We start from the raw sequence: 12235 nt of genomic DNA on the forward strand, positions 1-12235 counted from the left end.
CCATATGGTGTGAAGTCATCCATATAAATTTCAACACTGTCATCGAGTAAATCAGAAAAAAATCCCCATTATTTCCCTTTGAAAGGTAGCAGGCACATTACAAAGACCATACGGAAGGACTTGGTAAGTGAATGTTCCCCAATGGCATGTAAAGATAGTCTTGTCCTAATACTTAGGGGCTCTTTGGATTTATTTATACCCGCTAAACCCATCCAAGAAAGAGAAAAACTTCTTCCTGGATAAGGTATCAAGGACTTGGTCGATAAATGGTAGAGGAAAATGATCCTTCAAGGTTGCTTTATTCAACTCCCTATAGTCTACACAAGTCCATCATTTACCATTCTTTTTAGGAACGATGTCTAGCGGGGATACCCACTAGCTATCCAAGATTGGGTAAATAAATCCTGCATCCAATAACTTCTTGATCTCCTCTTTGACAATGTTCTTCAAGGAAGGGTTCATCCTTCTTGGGGGTTGTCTCACGGATCGACAATCTTCTTTAATGTAGATATGCTGAGTACACAAACCAGCAGGGATACCTTTCATATCCATATAATACCATGCGAAAGATTCCTTCTATTCTCGAAGGATCTTTAGGAGTTGTTCAGTCTGGGCTGGTGAATGATTCGCGTTGATATTCAATGTCGTCCCTGACTCAATCTCCAGTGGTATGATTTCAGAAAGTTCTTTTACGATAATGTCTTCACCTTCGGTTTCTGATTTGATAGCTTCTTGTGTTTCACAGCTCATAATTAATTCCAAAAACTATCGATTTGGATCTGCAACACCATGAGGGCTGTTAGTAAAAGTGTTGATAGTATCATCCTCTGTCTCATTCTTAAAGCAGAGGGCTTGCCCCATGGTAAGCACTGGATAGAGTTCTTGTTGTTCAGTTTCGATCCCATCCAAAGACAAAGAGTTATGCTTTGGCATTTTCTACGAGCTTGGTTCGATAGGGGGATAGGGAATAATATTTTTCACATTTTCCCCATTAGAAATTATCATGTTTCCTCACCGACATCTAATATAGGCGTCAGCAGTTGCAAGACATGACCATCCTAAAATAAGGGGATGACCACCAGCTGGGGACTATGTATGTAAGAGTAGGAGGTCAATGGGATAGCGCCAAGAATCCACTGAAATCGTTATGTCTTCCAATTTCCCTATCGGTATGACTGTAGATCCGTCAGCTAATTATAAGACTGTAGGGGTCGGCTTCAAGTCACGAAATCCCAGTGTAAGCATGGTTTCAAAAGTAATTACATTAATTTTGGCACCCAAGTCTACTAGCACATTCAGAATATCTACCCCGTTAATCTGAACTGTTAGAATTGGATTCCTAGGATCCCCATATTTTACAGGCATAGCCTTTCCCAGCATAATGTCTGATAATCACCCAATAACATGAATTGTAAGCTGATATTTTTTTTTCTTCCCAGGTCTCTTAGAACAATATTCTCTTATAGTTTTAGTGTAAATTGGTACATCTTTTATGGCCTGAACCCTGGGAATTTTTACAAACAAATTCTGCAATTCCCCTAAAAGATGAAATTTTGGTTGAGGGACTAGTTTACTCAAGGCTAATCGTTCTGGATAAGGAGGATTGGTTTGACAGGCCTGAGTAACAATCAAATGACAAGGAGAATGTTCAATAGATGGTTGGGTTTTCTCATCCCTGACTACTTGAGATTCCAGATTCTCATTGTTAAGATGTTCAATAATAACAGGCGATGTAGGAGCATTTACTACCCAACCAGATCATAGATTTATCTCATTAAACCCTTCGGTAGAAATGTTGTACGAGAGAAGGTTTAGGGTGTATTCTTGTTGAGCACCCTTATTGTTTGAATTTAGGTTTGGTTGAATAGGAAGTTGAGGCCGAAGAGGAGGATTATTGGAGGGAACATTAGAGGGCAACTGTAACTATTGCTGTTGTGTAGGTTGAAGAAATTGAGCAGCAGGGGGAATAGGATTACGCCAGCCTTGAGACCATGAAGGACTTGAATTAGGCTGAGGACACCATGGCTGCCAAGGTGGGTATTGATAATATTGAGGCCAGAAAGGAACTAACCAAAGATTCATATTATAATATTGAAATGGATCCTAAGACGTACCTGGGTTTAAGACTGATGACCATTGCTGCCATGGTTTCTTAGACCCCATAAATCATAGCTGATATGGTTCTTCATTCGCCCCCTGAAATACTACCTTTAGTGCTGGAAGCGATGGACATGTATTGGTGGAGTGACTATGTTCACAAATAGCACGTCTCTATAGTGTCTAGTGGACACTCCTTTAGTAGATGTTTCTTTCTACACCGTGGGTAGAAAATAGCCATAGTTCTTTCCAACTGCATTTGTTTATGCTTTTCCTATAATGTGTCCATTTTAGATGATAATGTACTTAGGATATCGGTTTTCAAATTATCTAGCAGGTTCCCAATTTCTTCTTTCCTGATTCCCTCGCTCGATGCTTTGAAAGTTCAGATTCCTTGTTTATTCCTTGCAGTTCCCCTCGAACATTGAATACAAAGTTCACAGATGGTGTCAAAGTACTTCTTACATATATCCAATTTACATAATATGTTCAATAGCTCCAAATATTCTTCCCTTAGGGCCTGGAGAAAAATAATTTTCAAAATATCCTTATCTAGGTCACTGCAGCTAGATCTCTCGAGAGTATACTTAAAATGCTCCACAAAGTCCTCCATATTTTCATCCTCCTTCTACATGAATTTAAAAATGTCTTCCTTAATGTCTCGGGACTTATAGTAATCTTGATACTTTTCAAGGAAATCCTTCTTCATATCATCCCAGGTAGAAATGGTCTTTCCTCCTAGACCCATAAACCATCGCAATGTTGTCCTTTTTAATGTAGTAGGAAAAAATTTCAGCTTTTTAGCATCATTGACATAGTCATACCCTCTGCAAATGATATCAAACTTGAATAGGAAAGTGTCTGGGTACTCTGTGGAAATCCCATGGAAGTTTGGCAGTGCGGTTAGTGGAATAGGCTTCATTGGTGCATCACCTGTAATTTACCCAACTGGGAATTCAATTGAAGATGTTGTGGGTGCCATAAATATCCTCCAGTACTCACTTGGAACTTCAATAGGTTCCTGGTGTGTAACAACTGGGGGTTGTGAAATTTTAACAGCACTCCCCTAATCGCGAGGTGAAGAAATTCATATGACATTTCTTTCGTCAATCCTTTAGTGGATTTCTTGTTCTGACCCTTTTCTAGCCACCTCCTCCATGTCTGATACCAGAGGGAGTGTCTCTGCTTTCTCTGATGCCCAACTTCCTCCTTCTCCTGCAGCTATTGAAAGGGATACTTCCACCTCTCGAGGTTGTATAGGTTGTTTCACAGAATTTCATTTGTTTCTTCTATGAACTTTCACCCTAGCAGCAACTCACGAAGAGGCTTCTGATGCATCTTTTGTGATAATTACCTCGGTATAGGTATTCCTCCCCAAATCCTTCCTTCCTTGCATTTGGGGTCCTCCTCTACCCCTTTTATTCAAGCCCTTGTTCATGCATTTATTGGAAAGGAAACATTAAAAATTTCACAGCTCAAGACCTGGAGCAGGGTGAAAAACTCTTTTCCCTCCCCACGACAAGAGGATGATTTGAAAACAATAAATCAGCAGAAAGAAAATTAAAGCTTAGGAACTGGAGCAGGGTGATAAAACTCTTTCCCTCCCCAGGATGAGAGAGTGGCCCCTATGTAAAAATCAAAAATAAAAACAAAAAGAAAAACCAAAAAAAAATAGCTAAGGCTCAGGATCTGGAGCAGGGTAACGATTCCCCCCAAGAATGAGAGATTGGTTTCTAGGAAATCAGAAAAACAAAAAGCATTTAAAAGAAAAACAAAATAAAACACTACACTCAGGACTTCGAGCAGGGTAACAAATTCCCTCCCTAAGACGAGAGATTGATCGGTATATCAGTGTAGATCATGTTCTTGCACCTTGTTATCCTCCCCAAAAATGGCGCCAAAATGTTGGTGTCCAAGTGTGAATACTTATCCAACCCTTTTCCACATTTAATTTATCAATCCTGGTCCGTACATTATTTCAAGGTAATGCACAAAATATATGGAGGTAGAAATGACACAATCCAATCACCAATCTTAGATTTAATAACTGAGTTAACTAAAGAATCAATGTGATTGTAAACAAGAATAAATTGCAGAACTGTAAAAATCATTCACAACAATTAGTTAAAGTATTGTAACAATAATGGAAATAAACAAACACAAATAAAATAACAACACACAAAAACAACATAGCACTTGATTAGAAGAGTGGGCCCAACTCTCTGACCAGGGCTGCGGTGGATTCACAGCTTATAGAGAGAACAAAAAAATAGCTTGCATTCAATTAATTAATTAGTCTTCTATTATAATGTCAGTCTCTTGCATGGCTAAGTCTGATTCCCAGCATTGAAGCCCTTCTTATACAATACACATAGAAATTTGTCTCTCAATATGGCAGCTAATGTCTATCATTATACAATTGTTCAAATGACTAACTAGTTGCCGAGAGAAAGACATGAAAGGTTTGGAATAAGCCTCAAGTCCAATATGATGTTACAATGCTTACCGATATGGTGTTGGAAGCTCGGAATTGCTTCTATGATTTGAACCTATAACCTTTGACCACCGAATCTCCAAAAATGTCAAGATTGGTAACTCACGTAGGTAAAATCTCTATCACTATTACTTCATTAATTAAATATTCCAGGAAGACAATGGCAGAGGGTTTGCCTTGTGAATTTAGATTTATTAGTGAATATGAATGATACAAAAGGAGTGAGAGAGAGTAAAAATGGAGGGAAAAAGAATGCAGATTTGGCTCCCAACAACAACCACAAGGGTTAGTTTCACCCTTGGCTATAAATACCCCCTCATTTGTACATGAAAGGACTTTTCACCTAAGCTCCTCCCACATAGCCAAGAGAGTCTGTAATATTTTCTTTAAGGAGTAAGTAGTGGCTTTAATGTCGCACTTGCGGGGTTAGTGATGTATGGCATAACGATGTGTCTTGGAACTTTCGCTTAATTCAGAAGCTGGTTAACAGGCCAGAACATTTTCACACATGTATTGTATTTGTTCTAAGACTGATCTTTAAGACTTGTAATGCATGTTTCTTTAACCTATGTTCTGCATCTAAACTGATTCATTTGTTGTAATGCATAATCTATTAATGGAAATGTGTTGTATATGCTGTTGATGATGTCCCGTTCATGTCGACTGCTCTGCTGGACATCAAACAAGCCTTTCACATGAACCTTGTTGTAACAACCATTACACTCGTTCGGATTGTTCCATGAGTGTTGTACATGTTATCTTACATTGTATGTTGTGACTGCCACATCCGAGTAGACTACTTCACCGGAAGCTATGTATGTCCTTTTGTGTTGTGTGTTCCTAGTCGAGTTGGGACTGATCCTCTCAACATGGAACTCACTTTCACCTTCTCCCCCTCAGAGTGAAAGAACCATTGACAGTTGCACTCACCAGGCATGCAAACCTTACTTCTCAAAGACAAAGCAAACCACTCTCTTGTGCTGAAAAGAAAGATTTGAGGTGAATCCTTAAGACAATGGCAATCAGACCATCATACCGGATGGAACTCCAACACCAAACGGTGTGAGGTCTAGTAGGCACTTCATACCGGGCTGATCCCCTGAATGTTGGCAGGTCCAGTACCATCCACATTTCTGGTGTTAGAAGGAGGGAAACTAGTTGTACATGGCTAAAATTCCCCTCACACTCACTCATTCATCATCTGGTCAAGGCAGTAACTCACAACCCCTCTCTCTTGAATCTGTAGTTGGTTACTCCTCACCTCCCAAAATTGAACACGAGATTTCGTATCAACACCTTCGCTCTATCTGTCCCATGACTCACCAGTTCGTGAAAGAAAACGGACTAATCCTAGGCATACAACATCTTCCGCATACATCTAAGAAGCCAAAAGCCACTCCCATGGGAGTTATTGTATCTATTAGACTCCGTCTTATGTCAGTGTGAGATTGATTCTTCTTCAAAATCCTGTTTTGAAGAAGAAATCATTAAATGTGTTGTTTTAGAATATGTAATTTATTCTCCCGCTCTTCAAATGGCAATATTTTCCTCAGCTCCTATCTCTGCAAAAGCACAAACAAAAGAAAACAAAACATCATCAGCAATCATGTCCATTTGTTTGATCTGGTCTAGAAGCTGTCTTCAGTTGTCATTTGGTTATACAGCTCTCCATACATTTGGTTGCTCAGATCTGGTTACTTAGCAAAGGAATTGCTGGAATGAAAGGCATACTTTAATCTCTTGACAAGCATATGCCTACGGCCTTGTTGCTTAACCTCTGCTGCAGACTTCTTGGCACATGGATTTACATTATGTAGGGAATTCCTGAAGCAGCTCTTGATCTGAAGGTTCGGCTTGGTATGCCTGCTACACAATGGATCAGTGTTTATAATGCTCGTCGGCTGATGAAAACAGAGATACCACTATAATGTGGCTGATACAAGACTTACACAGCATGTTGAGAAAGGAAATGAAGATGGCCTTTTTATAAGTAGTGAGCTTCTTGCTCAAATTTGTGGGCTCTTATTATGGATGCGGGGAATGGATTCACTGCACAAGTTTATGAGCTTGATGATAGTCATGATTTCAAGATAAATAAGAAAGCGCGATGGCAGAACTGGGGAGGCTTCTTATCTATGAGGCATCAAGGGATTGGTTGCGATCTCTAGGAGTTGCATCTATTGAGTTCATTGATCCAAGAGAACCCGTGATGATAGCGCCAGTTTTGAGAGCTGGTCTTGTATTGGTGGAGCATGCTGCATCTATTTTGCCTGCAACAAAAACATATCATGTTGGCTATTATAGAGATGAGAATACACTTCAAACAACCTTATATTTGAACAAACTGCCAGAAAGATTTCCAGAGGGTTCTCGTGTGCCTGTAGCTGATCCAATGCTTGCAACTGGTGGGACAATTGTTGCCACAATTAATCTACTGAAGGACAGGGGAATTGATCCCAAAGATATACGGGTGGTTTCGGTTGTGGCTGCTTCCCCTGCACTTCAAAAATTAAGTGATAAATTTCCTGGGCTTCATATCTATACTGGAACTATTGATCTTGGTCTGGATGAAAACGGTTTTATTGTTCCAGGTCTTGGGGACGCAGGAGACCACAGTTATGGCACTTAAGATACTTTCATTTGGTTTTGATGCTTATTGGCGTGAAGGACAAAACCTTATTCCCAGTTTAACACCATATCTTACCATCATCTTTTGCGTAATGTGTCTCTATTTCTCCCTCGGTTTACAGTTATTTGGTGGCCTTGTCTATGCAAACAATCCTAAACTGGAAGGGAACGAAACATTGAAGCTTTCGCAGTTGGGATATTTATTCTACACCATGGTTCAAGTGGGCGCTCCCAACGTAACATTACTTGTAGCACTTGACACGGGCAGTGATGTGTTCTGGGTGCCTTGTGATTGCCAAGCGTGCGCTCCTGTTTCTGCAGCTAGCTATGGATTAAATGGTATCATTTTTGAGACTTACAGTCCATCAGCCTCGCAGACAAGCAAGTCAGTTGCTTGTAGTAATACTCTCTGTCAATTAAAAAATGAATGCTCCAAAACTAGTGATCAATGCCCATACAGCGTTCAATATCTTTCTGCAAATACATCCACTGTAGGAACTTTAGTGGAGGATATTCTTTATCTGACTCTTGGAGATGGGTCACAAGAAGGAACGGTGAAGGCACCTATCACGTTTGGGTGTGGAAGTGTACAAACAGGCACATTTCTAGAAGGTGCGGCTCCTGATGGTCTACTTGGGCTTGGCATTGATAATATCTCTGTCCCGAGCATTTTGTACAATTCAGGCCTTGTATCAAATTCTTTCTCTATGTGTTTCCCACGCGATTCAATTGTTGGAAGGTTTGCCTTTGGAGATAAAGGGAGTTCAGACCAAAGCAAAACTCCTTTTTATAATACATTACTTTTACGTGGGAAATGCCAATGTCAAAATAGACTTTCAGGCCCTTTTTGACACTGGCACCTCATTTACACAGTTGGCTAATCAACGAGCAGGCAGAGCTGGAAGGACACGTCCTGGAAAATGTTATAGGCTCTATCCATTATCTGTGTATGAGCATGAATTGCTTGAGGCAACGATTCCTGAAATTCAACGTTCATCGCTTGCTACTGCCGTGCTTCATTTAAAGTCATTGGACCTTACAGATGTAGATGTTCTTAACTTTGATTTTCTTGACCAGCCATCACGTAAGGATCATGCGACTTTCCATGTGAGTCCTTGGAGGATGCTTTAAAGCAACTGTACCTAATTGATGCGATTGATGAGGGTGGATTGATAACTAAAATTGGAAGGCAAATGGCAGAGCTTCCATTGGAACCTTCACTTGCAAGGGCTCTGATAGCAGCAAATGAGATGGGCTGCTTATCTCAAACTTTGACGGTCGCAGCAATGTTATCATGTGAAAATGTATTCTCCTCGACAAACAGGTGAGATCTATGATGTTTTCCAAAGATGTGAGGCAGCAACTCTCGGCCATAATGCATAAAATAACAAATGAATCTCTAGATGTGCGGCCAAAAGAAAATTCACGAGAAAATGGGGGCATTAGTAAAAACTTGAGGAAAGCTTTATGCATTGGTTTTGCGAATCGACTTGCACAGCGAATGGAACGCCAGGAACGTGATGTGCGCAATTGACCCTCGACATGGGCGTTACCTGATAGCCTCTAATTAAATAGTGGCTGCTCTGTTTAGTGCCTGATTTTCGTGATGTTTTCTCTTATCAATGAGAATGCCAAGTCAAAATACGCCTAAAACAAAACAAAGACACCTGTCATAGCAGAGAAACAGGGACCGATGATCTATTTTTTGACTGCAGTTGCAAAGTGGCATTCAAAGGTCGATTGCCTATTTCTGTCTTTAGTTAGTCTACGCTCCAGGATTAGTTTTCATGGGTCATTGAAACTGGAATAATGGAAGGCTTTTCTATCTTTAGAGATTCTTTTCTATTTTTGTAGCTTCAGGTGAAACAACGCCCCTGTTTTGGGGTCGATTTGTTTTCCCCTAGAAAAGATTATTTAATGTATTAAAAAATCATTTGTAAAAGTTAGTGGGAGAGAGAATTCTGAGTGCTGAGAGGTGTGTGTAACAGAGCTTCATTGTACAGTTTTTTGACAGAGATTTTTAATGAAATTACACAGCTCTGACTTCTGAGATTCCTGTGGTATGAAAGTTAGCATAAGTTTTTCTTCTGTTTCATATGTAAACTGTTATGTTTCATTTCACTTCATGATCATTTCTAATTGAACAAATGAAGTGTTAAGGTAGAATTCATCATTTGTATGCTCTGCCTTTAAGTTTGTTCAATATTTCATGTTTTCTTCTGTTTGACAAGGATTCATCTTCTATGCCCTTGTCAGCTCCACAACAGTCTTGCCATCCCATTTGATGTTAAATTTCTTGCCTACCTTGCCTCAGTCGATAATCTGTGTTTTTTTATTATATTTCTCTGTTCAAGTTGTTTCTTTGCCCCATGCAGCCCCGAAAAACCCCGTCATTTTATTAAAAAACCCTAGAAATCCCAAATCAACCCTTTTGATCAGTTTACTAGCCTAAAATCAGTTTCTTTTAAAAAGTCATCTTAGCCCCTTTTGGAAAACTTTTTGCTAAGATAGACTGGAGAGAGCCCTCTCCTGCCCCGTAGGGCTAGCTACGAGGCTAAGTTGTTTGATGTTGCGTTGAGGTTTACCTTTCTCAGCCTGAGGTGAAATTTAAAGCGCTAATAGTATCATCGGTGGAAGAAGCAATCCTCGCTACTCTTGAAGGTTTCAAAGAAGCTATTGAAGATGGAGAGTAACCTCCAATCTTCTTTGAAGATGAACAAGGCACTCTTGTGGTCTTGAGATTGAACTCTGGTATAGGAGGTAGAGGGAAAGGTAGTGGAGGAGGTGGAGGTGGAGATGAACCGACAAACTCAGATCCAGAACCATCAGATTCCGAATGAGAGGAAGAAGATGAAGAGGATGAAGAAGACGAAGATATGGCTGACCCAAATCTTGAATGGATGAATCAGGGACCATTGGCTCTCCCAAATGTTCTGCACAAGATGCCGAAGCGACCAGAGAGAATGAACATCAAGTTTAACCCTAACAATGTGGTGAAGGTAGAAGAGCACTTAGACAACTTGTACGTACAACTGTAGACCCTTGAGGTATGTTATGACGACATAGCATGTAGATTATTTCCATGTACCTTGGACGACCATGCAGCTGCTTGGTATCACAGCCTCCCACCCAACTCCATACAGAACTGGGGTTCTTTCAAATGAATGTTCCTTGAAATGTTTTCTGATGACAAGACCCCAGCCATTCTGCTCAAAGAATTGGGAAGCCTCAAGATGGAGGGGAAATAGAAATTGAAAGACTTCAATCAGAGGTTTATGCATATTTTGAACAAGTTTGCAGCAAACACCAACGCTCATGACTCCATCAATGTCAAATATTACACATCTGCACTGCCAACCACCATTGCGTAGTTCGTCAAGCGAGGTGCAAAGCCAACACTTTTAGAATGCTGCAAAGAGGCTATTTCTCTTGAGAAATACTTGCACACCATTGGAGTCATCAAGGATGACAAACCAATGAAAGAATCCAAGGATTCAAGCAGAAAGCCCCAAGCAATGACCAACAAGGGTAGAGACAAGGAAACAACTGATTTGGAGACCCTCACTCGCCTTGTCAAGAACTTGACCATTGAAATGTCTGAACTCAAGAAACAAAAGACGAACACATTCATGAATAGTCATCCACCCAGACAGAGACAGGCAAGCAGTTGATCAACTGGCTCATCAAGAAACAATGGGTTCAGTTCCAAATTTTCACAGAAGCTTGTGTTCCAACTCGATCAGTGCGTTGATCCTAATTTTTGTTCCTTCCATGAAGAGTTTCATCCCAAGAACTCTTCTTTAGATAGTTGTTACCTTTGTCTATATTCATAAGCTCGATGTGGATGGTGACATACAAGAGCCTCCAAAGGACATAGATAATAACGAAGAGGTTTCACTTGATGAAGAACCATGTTCTCAGCACGTGGTGAACGCATATCAGTGCTCGCAAGTAATCTCGAAGATGAACACTGAGAAGTAGTCCCAAAAAAAATGATCGTTACAATATTATAAGTAAAGGGGCTCCCCCTACACTTGAGGAAATCCAACAGAAAGTGAGACAGTTGATAAATAAGGTTGATCCACCAGCTGCTTGCAAGCAACAAATACAAAGAAATTCCAAGAAAAAAATGGCAGATAAGAATACATCCGTGAGAAGCAAGTTGTAGAACACTCCGCTGGACATCACGAACATCCGTTCCACCCCAGACACCTCGGTGAGTCTACCACCTCTGGATTACAACATAGTCGATGACATGAAGAAAACTCGAGCAAACATCATTTTGTTTGAGTTAGGGAAAGTCCAGAGTGAGCAAGATATCCTACTACGTGCATTGGGACACACAACAACAGATAGCACGACCTACACTAGCAAGGGAACAAGCACACCTCCCGGATCACTATCTACTGTGCTCAGTACACTCTGGATTGAAGAAGAAAACTCAGGTTGCCCCCCATTCTTGCTTTCATTCGAATTTTTCAACTACAATCTTCACAACTTCTTTGTTGATTCTAGTGTGGCAGCAAACGTCATGCCACTCTCCATTGCTAAGAATATCAATGCACGATGGAGCGAAACATCTTTGAGAATCATCCAACTTGACAGAACATCAACACCAACCATTAGTGAAGTTCAAGATGTGATCATTTTATTATCTCACGAAATTCGAGTTCATCAATGCATCAACATAGTTGTTGTGGATATACCGGAAGCATATGGCCTGCTACTTAGTAGAGACTGGTCCAGCAAGTTAGATGGATATTTTTCTACGGACTGGTCTCACATGTGGTTTATGTAGAAGGGCAGATGCAACCAAATCCGAGTGTTATCCGAGAGGTATATGAAACATAATGTCACTCCCCTTAACAGCGAGAACGAACCATTGGCCTTCGCAGAAATCATGTTTGGAAACTACCACCTGGAAAAGGAATTGGAGTGTTATCTTGCATGGCCAGCTCCAACCTCATCACATAATAAGTTGGAAGTCCTTCCTCACCCAACTGATGATAATGAAAC

At 40.4% G+C, this 12235-nt stretch overlaps 2 pseudogenes; both read left to right on the top strand.

The window, feature by feature from the left end:
- Window positions 1-1171: 1171 nt before the first annotated feature.
- Window positions 1172-7220, top strand: LOC149165698 (uracil phosphoribosyltransferase pseudogene; annotated as a pseudogene).
- Window positions 7221-7311: 91 nt separating this feature from the next.
- Window positions 7312-8350, top strand: LOC149165699 (aspartyl protease family protein 1 pseudogene; annotated as a pseudogene).
- The last annotated feature ends 3885 nt before the right edge of the window (window positions 8351-12235 follow it).

Source organism: Pinus tabuliformis, chromosome 5_1 (assembly GCF_031772625.1).
Source record: "Pinus tabuliformis cultivar Carrire ecotype Pingquan chromosome 5_1, CPIR1, whole genome shotgun sequence".
Taxonomy (NCBI): Eukaryota; Viridiplantae; Streptophyta; class Pinopsida; order Pinales; family Pinaceae; genus Pinus; species Pinus tabuliformis.